The sequence below is a fragment of the Austrofundulus limnaeus genome, unplaced genomic scaffold, assembly GCF_001266775.1.
Source record: "Austrofundulus limnaeus strain Quisiro unplaced genomic scaffold, Austrofundulus_limnaeus-1.0 Scaffold131, whole genome shotgun sequence".
Classification (NCBI taxonomy): Eukaryota; Metazoa; Chordata; class Actinopteri; order Cyprinodontiformes; family Rivulidae; genus Austrofundulus; species Austrofundulus limnaeus.
This window is the reverse complement of record NW_013952533.1, coordinates 66156-77264: the sequence shown is the minus strand read 5'-3', so window position 1 is coordinate 77264 and position 11109 is coordinate 66156.

Sequence of the window (11109 nt, the reverse complement as noted above, 5' to 3'; positions counted from 1 at the left end):
GTGTTTGCATTGTGTTGCAGTGACCCTTGGCCTAGAAAATGAGGCCCTGTTGTCCTTGTGGCAGGATTGGCCTCCAGTGTACTCTAGATTTACTGTAACTAGTTGGTCTGCCTTTACAACACCACACATATTTGGTTGTCTGTATGTACTTGGTGTAGAAAATAATTTAATATCACATTTGGATTATGAAAATACCATTTACATTACATTTTGCTTAACATACTTAGGGTAGTTGCATATTGTATCGTTACATATCTTTATTTTCAGGAGTCTAAACAAACAAAAATCAGTTTTAGAATAAACTATAACATTTAGAAAGTATACATCTTCTAACAAGACTTTTACTGGATATTGTAGTCCGGAACTATCCAAATAATCATTTGAATAGGAAAATAGCATTTGGTAGTTGACACTTTAACACCGTCAAGTTACTTCCTTTACTACTTTCCCTTTAAAGACAAGAGATAAAAAGAATGTGGTTCACTTTTACATGTTTCTGACAAGTTCATGAATCTGGGACATCAAAACAAGGAGTTCTTAGATTTTTTTGTGGACAAAATTTAAGTTAAAGTTTTAGTAAAGATTGTAAGATTTGCCTTTGTATTGCTTATATTGAAAAAAATATTTACTAAGTCTTGATCATCTTTATCTCACAGAGCTAGTGTTTCTAATAAATAAAGCAAAGGGACATTTAAGTCTGTCTTGTAAACACAAGATTCCAAGATTCTGCTTCCACACAAGAGCTCCATTCTCTTTGTAATCTGGACTTGGTTTTGCACTCAGTGGAAAGGGCCAGCGAGTGAGGATGTAAGGAGAGAGAGTTGTCTATTGTTATTGGCTTTCTTGGCCGCTCTCTGCTACTGCTTTGGCTCAGCTCCAGGCTGGTGTCAGGAGCCTGCAAGTGCTAACTGGGCCACTGTGTCAAGGCACTTGGGTAAACGCAGCAGCTGACTGGGGCCTGGCACAAAGCCATGCAAGGAAGAAGCACTTGGAAGAGGAACAGAAGGCTTTCCTTTACTCTGTTGCCTGCTTGCTTTTCAGTCTCTTTTGTGCTGGCTGCCAAACTCTCGTGTAGCTTTTAGTAGCATGTGGCCATGTTGTTTATATTCAGACACAAGCTCAGTGTAATCATAGCCTTGTAAGAACAAGAGACCACCAGATGAGGGAGGAAGGAAAAAAGTCTCCTGGCTCCAACCCAGAAAGCACCACTTTACACTTAGAGCTATGTGTTCACACGTAGCTTCCAATATTTTCACCTTCAATCTCCAAAAGCTGCTCATTTCTTAAATCACAATCACCACTAGGAGTGAACTGATGTCAGAATAATAACAATTATTATTAGCCTTATAATCCTGATCATTCTTCTGTATAGCTCAACATTTTTTTACTAGTTTTATTATTATTAAATATGCAGGTTATTAAAAAGTAGATTGGTTTTGAACAACTTGTTTTTATAATTTTCTTGGTTCTTTTTTTAATCAAATTTTTAAGCAGTTCCAGAAGATATAAATGTTATTTCAAAAGGTCTGAACATTTGTTGATCTGCAAATACTGCACACCTGATTTAAAAGTAAAATAATTATGTAAACACATGTAGTGTGTTTATGTAAATTTATGTATTATGTATGTAAATCATTTAATAATAAGTGTAAATAAATAATAATAAATGAATAATAAATTATTATTGATTAGTTAATATTATTTATGTATTTATGTTCATGTAAATGTAGAAACAAATTCCTAATCCCATTATTGTGTTTTAGTGAGTGTAAAAAAGGTTCACGATGCTGCCATGTCTCATGGTGTAATAAAAAAAAACTTCTGTTTTATTCCTTTTTATTTGTTTAAAAAACGAATGCTGAATAGTTTGAAGTAAAAAAAAGTGCTCATTTTCATTTCAGTGCCTGATTGCAGGCTGTTAGAAAAACTGTTAAAAATGTAAAAGCTTATTTTTTTAGAAGATAAAAATAAACCAGGCCTGTTTGACCTGTAGCCTTTCTGGTTAATGGACAATCACTGGATAGAACTTCATAAACTGTAGTCGATAATTTCAAAAGCTGCAGCAGTAAATGATTAAAGAGTGACATGGAGTTTTACATTTTTAACGATGACAACCACAAAAAAAATGTAGGTTATTGTAATCTTAAAAATTATATACTGTATATATTTCTCCTATTCATTCTTCAGATGTTTGATATTTTTAATACATGGGCAAAACAAATGCAATTATTTTTTTCTGCAGTTAATGTCATGATAAATATAGTATAAAAATGTTTGAGTCAGAGGAGGATGTCCCAACCCCCAGTGGAGACAGACTTGATTAGTCAACCATCTGGTCAAACAAAAGACGTCTCAGGTTTTCCTGCCCTATAAATGTGATTAGAAAACCTAAGGCAGCTCAGTGCGCTTAGCACAAGCAAAATTTATAKTCAAAGTGATTTTTTAAAGATAAAACAGGTCCTAAATTTTGAATTATTTCTGTCATTGGAGAAAGTTCAAATAAATGCGATGCATGTGCTAGTTGTTTCGCATTTGAACTAATACGCGCACACGTGTGAATGATCACTCTAATTAAAAAGGAACCCCCACAATGAATATGCAATGTAAACTTCAAGATTTGATTTAAAAAATCATTTGTTCAACAGTTCAGATGTCAACTTGCACAACCTGTTGATGCTGATTTTCTTCATGCCACTTGCCACAGTTTGATATTTTTAGATCAACTATGTTTAAGTGTAAACAAAATTCTGCATGTTGTGTCTTTAGTGTCTTTTAAATTTTATGGCAGTGCAGCCAAGTCAGCAACTTCATGACTTGATTTAGTAATTTTTTTAGAGTTGTTCAGTGTTCTGATGTCCAATTTAAAACAAATTTAAAAAGGCAGTTTGTCAGTACTGCTCACCAAAACCAAAGTCTGTTTCTTCTAATGAGGAAAATACTTTGTTTGTAGCTGTTGTCTTAATTTTTAGGTGATTTTTTTTTTTACTTGTATTTATTTGTTTTCTTTTGCAAATATGTGAAGCTCTAAGCACTGCGTTCAGATCAGCTCTGGTCCCTGTTAGATTCCAAGTGTCCAGTAGAGATGTACCTTCTTGTCTGCCTCTAGAGATGAGCTCCAGATGCGTGACGACCTGCAACATCCAAGCCTCAGTCCCCGGGGGGTGCTGGCCTGTCAGAGGTGGAATGCCCCTGCACACTTAACGCTCCCTGAGAGGAAACAGATACCTCCAGCTTTGAGCTGAGAAATCGCTCCCCATTGATTTAAACTCTACAGAAACTGTGAATTGTGCTTATGGTTTAAACATTTGATACTGCAGATTCAGAGAGACAGTCATAACAGTAACTGTTCTCATAGAGGAAGTGTCCCTCCACCCCCATCCCCTCTCCTCTACCCCCTAGACTTCTTTATTTCGCTGCCATGTTGCTGACAAAGAAGTCATTTACCCATCTGACTCCAGGCTTCGTGACCTTTGTCATTTTATATGTAATTAAATGTGATGTGCTCTAATAGCAGCAAGGTTTTTTTTTGGTTGATTGTGAATGTATCAAGTTGCTGGTGCTGGCAGTACACTGAGAATGTATATAAAGACCTACCAGGTCTGTGAGATGTCTTCCGCTGCCATTAGCATGGGGGTGAGGTGGATATTTGCTGGTTAAAAGATGTGAAAAATGCAAGGTATTTTAACCAAGTTTTTTAAATGTAGCAATATAGTTTTTTTCCCCTAATGCAGATTAGAAGGGGGCCAGAATATAAATTTGTGGTTAAGTTTTCTTCCATAATGAGCAATAATAATATGAATTAGTGACAGTTTGAAAAATACATACTTAAGTATAATGATGGTAACTTTGGTATTTGCCCCTGTACACTTCATAGAAAAGTAACAATTGGTCCAAATTGATTATCTGTAAGTGGGCACTAATAAGGGGGCTCCTTGCAAGTTGATAGTTGGCAAATCCAGTCTCAAAGGGCCAATTTTATTTGACTGAAACCCTAAAGTATAGGGTTAACACATGGAGTGCTGTATTTGATGGCACAGATGTGATGCACTAAAATGTTTGCTCTGCCTGTGAAAGGCTCTTTGAACCAATGAGTGTGAACTTCTGGCCACACCGCCCTATAAACGTTGCATTTGTGCGAGGCAGCGAAAGGGGCCATCTAGTGTAATGGGGGATGGGGCCTCTGCCTGTGGAATGTGGTGTCTTGGTGAAAGGGCTGGAGCTGAACAAATGCACTCAGTTTATTTGGCAAACCAGACTTACTGGTTACCGGCAGACATGTTTACTCAGCAGCTAAATATCAAGATCCACCTCTTTCTTTCAAATGGAGGTCTGTCTTTTTGGGTTTCGTTGTCTGTCTGTGATTGTAAAGGTAAATGAGAGAGAAAAGAATTGGTCGATCAGTGTATAGTGTTTTTTTTTCTCTCTCTTTGTCGATCTGTCTACCTGCTTATTTGTCTGTATGTATTTTCTGTCTGCCCCCTCCCTCTTTTCTCTGTCTTTCTGTTTTGGCTTTGTAATTGGAGTGATTAATGGAGGGAGGGGTGGTCTTGCCTCCAGGCCTGTTTTTTCAGTGGCGCAGCACCGCTGAGGCCACGACAGGTAGCAACATGCTCTCCTCCTGGACGTTTAGCCCCTTGTCCTTGCCACTTTGTCTGTTGTCTTTAAAGCAAGAAGTCTCTTCTGCCTACGGACATGACTGGACACTCAGAAATAGTCATGTCCTTAAGCCCCATTCTTTGCCAAACTCAGCAGCCTCCTTTCATACGATATCCGCCTTTAATGTGTCTTAATAAATCTTAATGAGAACACAGCATCATTAGTGGGTCTGGTTGTAAGTAGAAAATTGACCATATGCTTCTGACTGGTAGTGAGATTTACTTCCTTCTTGTTGCACATGGGATCACGATTAGCCAAAGCCTTTGTTGACGGTAGCGTATGGCCAGCTCACCATGAAATCCTTTACAGTCGTTAGCAGATAAAGAATGCCATCCACTCAGTCCAGCTCCGTTTAACCCCTCCCAGTGAAAAGAGCTTTAATAAATTGTTCCTGAAGTCTCTCAGACAGATCAGAACCACAATTATTTGATTTGGATTAGTGAATTTTGACCCCCATTGTGCTTGTTTTTAAAGCATGCTGAGAGGAAGCAGCTTCACTTTCTATGAGAGCATTAAGATGACTACACAGATGAACTCTAACTTAACTGATGGTGACATGATTGTTTTGTTCTGTCAGTGTGTGTTTGTGTGTGTCCGTTCACTATGTTTAATATGCTGTTGTGTTGGAGTCTACATTAATTACAATTGATTGACTACAGAAACAAGTATTTGTCCCTACATAGACCTAAATCATTTAGCACCATACGTATATAAGTAAATGCCAACTTTAAGGTAGAAAACGATAAAACCTTTAACATAAATAGATTTGTAATTGCTCATTTATTCAGATTTACCATCCAAAAGCTTCTTTGGATGCCCTGCTACCAATATTGTTGGCGGGCATCCAGATTTTTGCTGAAGACCATGATTGTGATTAAATTACTGCTGCTGTGTCTGTTTGAAAGATTTCCTTGGCTGAACTGTTTTGACAGGCAATAATTAGGCTAAAAAATATTTGTCCTGGAATGAGATGTTAAGAGTACCTGTGGGATGGCTATCCTGTTATTGTGAGATCTTGTTTCTGGTGTACTGGAATGTTGGTGAATTTCATTGAGGACACTCCGCCTCCTGTGTCCATTCTGGCAGAGCTCACACTGAGATTCTGCAGTATTTGGTTAACTTTTATTTACGGCCTCAGGTTGCTATAGAGATCTACCTTGTATGAGCATGAATTGTGTGTTCATTGAGGTTAGGTGTGGCTGTTTGCACATTTTCTTGCGGATGGCTGCAACTTGATGAAGGTTTCCCGTAGAAACCTTCACTATGCTGCTTAAAGTTTGGGTGTCTTGTTGGAGGTGAGAGGGTTAGGTCACCCTGGGAGCCCTGATCCAGCCCCCATCTCAGTTACCCTGGTGTGGTGGTAGATGGCTGAGGATGATGAGTATTGACGTGTGCTGTGAGATTGCGTCCGGAGGGGGCAGGGGACTTCCCTGTGTTTGCACATCCAGGGCTATTGATTCGGGCTGCCTGTTCAATGACTGTGGCCCTGGGGACTTGGTCTGCAGCGTGTATCAGTGTAGATTGGGACATGGAAAGCCATGACAGTAGCTCGGGTTAGGAAGATAGGGAGGTTAGAGGTAAGGCTGAGGGGTAACATGGCTCTTGCAGAAATGTATTTGTGTCTTCATTAGTTTGTTTAGCTCACAGGATTACACTGGTAAAATCTATTCTGTGCTTCAGATGATTGTGGTGTGACTTGTTTCTGCCATTCACTTGTCAGTCATTCACCTGCCTATAGTATGAAAGTTGCATCCTTCATTGCTGCCTACACACTACATATGCTGAACAAAAAACCCTCCAAGTTTAAATGGTTAAATAATAAATCTGTTTTGATTCCCAAAGATATCCAGAGTGATCAATAAATTGTATTTTTTCTCAGTGGCTGTTCTATGAGCAAACCCATTCAACTGCTAGTTGAGTGAAAGCAAATTGCACGATGCTTTTATTAAGAAATGAGCCTCTTTATCTAATAATGGCTGCACTATCAAATTGGAGAAGTGCTGTCAACATCCTGAGCAATCAATGCCATCCACCCCCTCTCCTCAAGCAGCAGCCATTAACCCCTCTTGTTCCAGCATGCCTGGACTCAATAAAATGGTGGCTCTTCTCCAGACATCTTTCTATAATGGCTGAGTGAAATTACCTCTGAAAAATGCATTAGCATTCAAGTAGGAATGTGTTGAAAATGCTGTCTGATGGAGTGCTATTCAAAAAATCTCATCTTGGTGAAGGTTATCTATTGTAATGCATCACAAGAATGACATTGGTTGCTATTTGCAACCTCTTTACTGAAAATGGAATTTTTCACTGCCTGGGACAACAGAGGAATTGTGTTACAAGTGCCCTCCTTTCTTTTTATGTATTTTACATGTTTTTTTTACGTAAAGCTAAATGTATAAATGAATGTAATATGAGTTTCAGAGTTGGGGTCACTGGGTTTTATTTGCACTAGGATTGTGGAATAATTGTCATTCATATCTAAATATTTTCTGTACAGTAGCGTATAAGTATATGACAAGTATTATATGCAGCTTTTACTAGGATTTTGTTTTACCCAGTAAATGGACACCCTTGTGAATTGTTTGTCTTTTCACAGTTAGAGTGGACATACTGACATATAATTTGCACTGAAATGAGATCTTTATTTATGCATTTATCAAGGGTTTGCATCAGAAAATAACAAAAAAGTAAAAAAAAACATGTTGGCCTATAAGCTTTTGGATCCCTAATTTAAACACATTTTCTATGAGTGGACTTGCTTATAAACACTTACATGTCTTTTTAGTTTTTTCACCCTCCCTTGTCATGTCCAGCTCCTGCTCACTTCTACTCTATGTTATTCTTATCCCTAATTTGGCACTGAGCCAGTTAGTCACGTCTGGTCATAATGTAATTAGGCCACCCACCGCCTGGCCAGTAAACCTAACATGAGAGAAACAGAGGAACAAAGACTGCTTGAAAGGTTTTCTTTATCCTATAACCCTGAAAAACTTTATTACATTTATACTTTAATGCTAGTGCAACTTGTTGATATGGTGTGTTCAATATTTTAGTTTAACATCTATTAATTGTCATTCCAACTGCTTCAAAATTACTCACTAAAAACAGACCTGATTTAAATGGCTTAATCTTCCAATCAGTGGTCAAGCTGAAAGCTATCTAATTTCAATCACCTACCAGTGGTTTCCCAATTGTAATGCTTTATCTAAAGCTATATATTTATTTACAAAATAAAAAAAGACAGGTTTGTAAATTTGTAGCATTTATGTCAGGTGATAAATCTTTCAAAAATGCACAATGTTCAAGTTTCTACTGAAGTGCAGTTCTTTTTTATACACCACTGACCAGCCAAGTAGCTGACTACACTCTGTGGATGTGTTCCATGTGCTTGTAAATGTGACAACCAATAACTTCTGAAGCAATACAAAAGGAGCACGATTGAGAAGCATGTTAGTTTTAGCTACTTTCTCACTAGCTCTGTTGTAAGGTCCCTGTACATAAGTTACATTTATTGGTGTGCACACCAAGTTAAGAGGTTGTGTCTATCTGAGATGAGAGCAGAAACATGTCTTCACCTTTTCAGTAATGATGGTTGTAAAACAATTTTTCTGCAATAAAAAATATGTTGAGTTGTATTACAAAGTCCAATAAGATAATTATTACATTTATTAGGTATACCAAGTCATTTCTGTCTGCAGCGGTGAATGCAATGATGGGGCTGAAATGACTGATCATAAGGAGAAGTCCAAACACATCAGTATCTACTCTTAACCAGAAGCAGCATAGTATTAACATTCCTCAGCTGACCAAGGTCTCAATTCAAGAGCCAACATGTCTGGTTCTGGTTAATGGCTCATGTTATAATTACTTTGTGTGCGTGTGTGTGCACATGTGCGTTTTAAACTAGAAAGTTAAGCAAGCATTTTTTTCCATACATTAAATGCAAGAGAATTTGTGTTGCAATAAATGTAAACATATTTTAAAATCTCGAGGCCTAATCATAAGGGTTGGGAATCTTTTACTCTCTCACAATTCGATTCGATTCTGATTTTTGGGGCCACGATTCGATTCAAAATCTATTTTTCATTCAAGCTTGATAATGTGAGCCCATTTGTCGTGTTCCCAAAGTGCTTCATCTCCATTTTGCAGACCTCGTGCACCTCGCTCATGTCAAACTCACTCATTCTGTAAAAATGCTCTCTTTCCTCCAGTTTTGTAGTTTCCTCTTTGTTTTGATGCTTTCTGCACATTCATGTTCCAGAACCAGCTGTGTGACGACGTCAGGACGTCCCATGTAGTTACAAAATGGAGGCTGACAGCTAGTGAATTTGCTTTATTTATTTATTTTTTTATTTATAAAATTCAGTTTCGGGAAATTTTAAATCGATTCTGAATCTCTGTAAATGAGAATCACGATTCTGATGTAAAACGATTTTTTTGGTGCACCCCTGAAATTAAACAACTGTCAAATTCCAAAAGCAGCTGGATTTTATATTTGATGGGCAAATATTAAAAGGCTAACTTCAAAGTTACTGCTTGAGATAAAATAATCAATACCTCTGATTAGCTGTTGTTTTTTATTCACATTTAGAACAGACTAATTAGAAAAGGTCAATGGACAATAAAAATCAAAATAAAGTGAAGAAATATAAAATGTGGGATCAACAGTTTTCTTAGCAGTGCTGAGTCAATGACAACCTGTCTGCTCCACTTATGAAGATGTTAGAGTAGCTGTTTTTTTATATGATACACAGAAACAACACTCATTGAATCTTAGTGCTTAATTTCATTAATGAAACATGACAAGTGTGTGATGAGTGTCTTATACCAGCCACAAAAACTAATGTATGCAGTAACATAAAAATGTTTTTATAATTGTTTTGACATCATTGATGGTCTGAACTGACTGCATAACAATAGCTATAGTAGTCAAAGATGCATATAATTTTTGGATATTGGTTTGCAGTTATTTTGCCATTGTTTCAAAGAATTTGACATTATTATAAATATAAATGCACACAAATAAAATTTAAGTTTATATTTTTCTCCTTGAACATGAGCGACAGTGAAAATGATAGTTTTCATCTAAACATTGTGGCATCCATTTGATTCTTGTTTTGAGATCGTACTGATACCCAGTTCATTATTAAATGTTGCAGAAACAAAAAAGTGTTAGAGCAGAAGAGTGACTGGAGCAAGAAAACAGAGATTTGATTTTTTTCTGGATGGTAGTACTCTGGGACTAGACCTTTGTTCTTTGTTAAAGTCAGAACACCTTGACCTCTGCTCACCCATAACAGAGTGCCCCTCAGTAAATTGTTCGTGTGTATGTGTGTTTAGATGTGCATGTGATTTGTCAATAAACACGTTAGTATTCTCCTAACATTTCCAAGTCCAGTGAACCTTCGGCTACTCGCAGCAGTTCTCCTGATACGAGTGTGCAGTCAGGTGTTGTGATGTGCTTTGCCATTTAAAATGAGAGCTCTGGTTTAAAATTAGTCCTTTGTGCCCATCATTTATTTTTTTATTTTGTTTGTTAACTAAAATTTAAGCCAAATTCAGAACTAGGATATTTGTCTGTTTGTCGAGTCACAGCATTCAGGTGTATACCAGGTGTATACTGTATTAATGTAATTCAGAAAAGGAAATATACAGTATCCACAGTGATTTTAGAGAAGTTACTGATGCTAGTGATGGCCCTTCAGCAATTTCTAAACAATTATTCTGCTGTTAGAAAGATTATTCACAACTGAAAAAACATTTAGGAGAATTGCCAAACGTCCCTGAAGTTTACGTCATAGTAACTTCACTCTAATGTTGGGCAGTGTAATAATAATAGAAACTGAGAAATTATAAACAAAATAAGAGCTACCKCTCAGATGTGTTAAATATCAATATACATGAATAATATACAATTAGAAAAATAAACAAGGATTGGCTTTTTAGGGGCTGCTACATCCACAACACCAAAGTGTGGCATTTATGTGAAATACTTATTCTTTAGTGAGAACCAAACCCAACATATCAGCACAAACATCTCATACCAACTATCATGCACGGCGGTGGAGGACTAATGAATCAGGTTTGTTTTGCAGCCATAGAACCAGGATACCTTTCTATCATTTAGTTGATTGTAAACTGCACTGAGTCAGAGAAGAGGCTGTCAGTCTGGCAGCTTTAACATGTGAAATTATTTCATCACAAAATAAAACAATAATTCCCATTCTAACAGCAAATCTACTGAAAACAAAAAGAAGACCTGTTACATAAAACTTAGAAAAAAAGAGATGTATGGGAGCATATCAACTTGATCATGTATTTTAATAAACTGCTAATAAATGCTAGTTAACTGTTCCTTTTTATGGTTTTGAGCATTAACATGTTTTGGATTATGGCATTCAAACACAGGTTAAAAACAAGGACTGTAAACTGACTTAACAACTGGTTATCTCT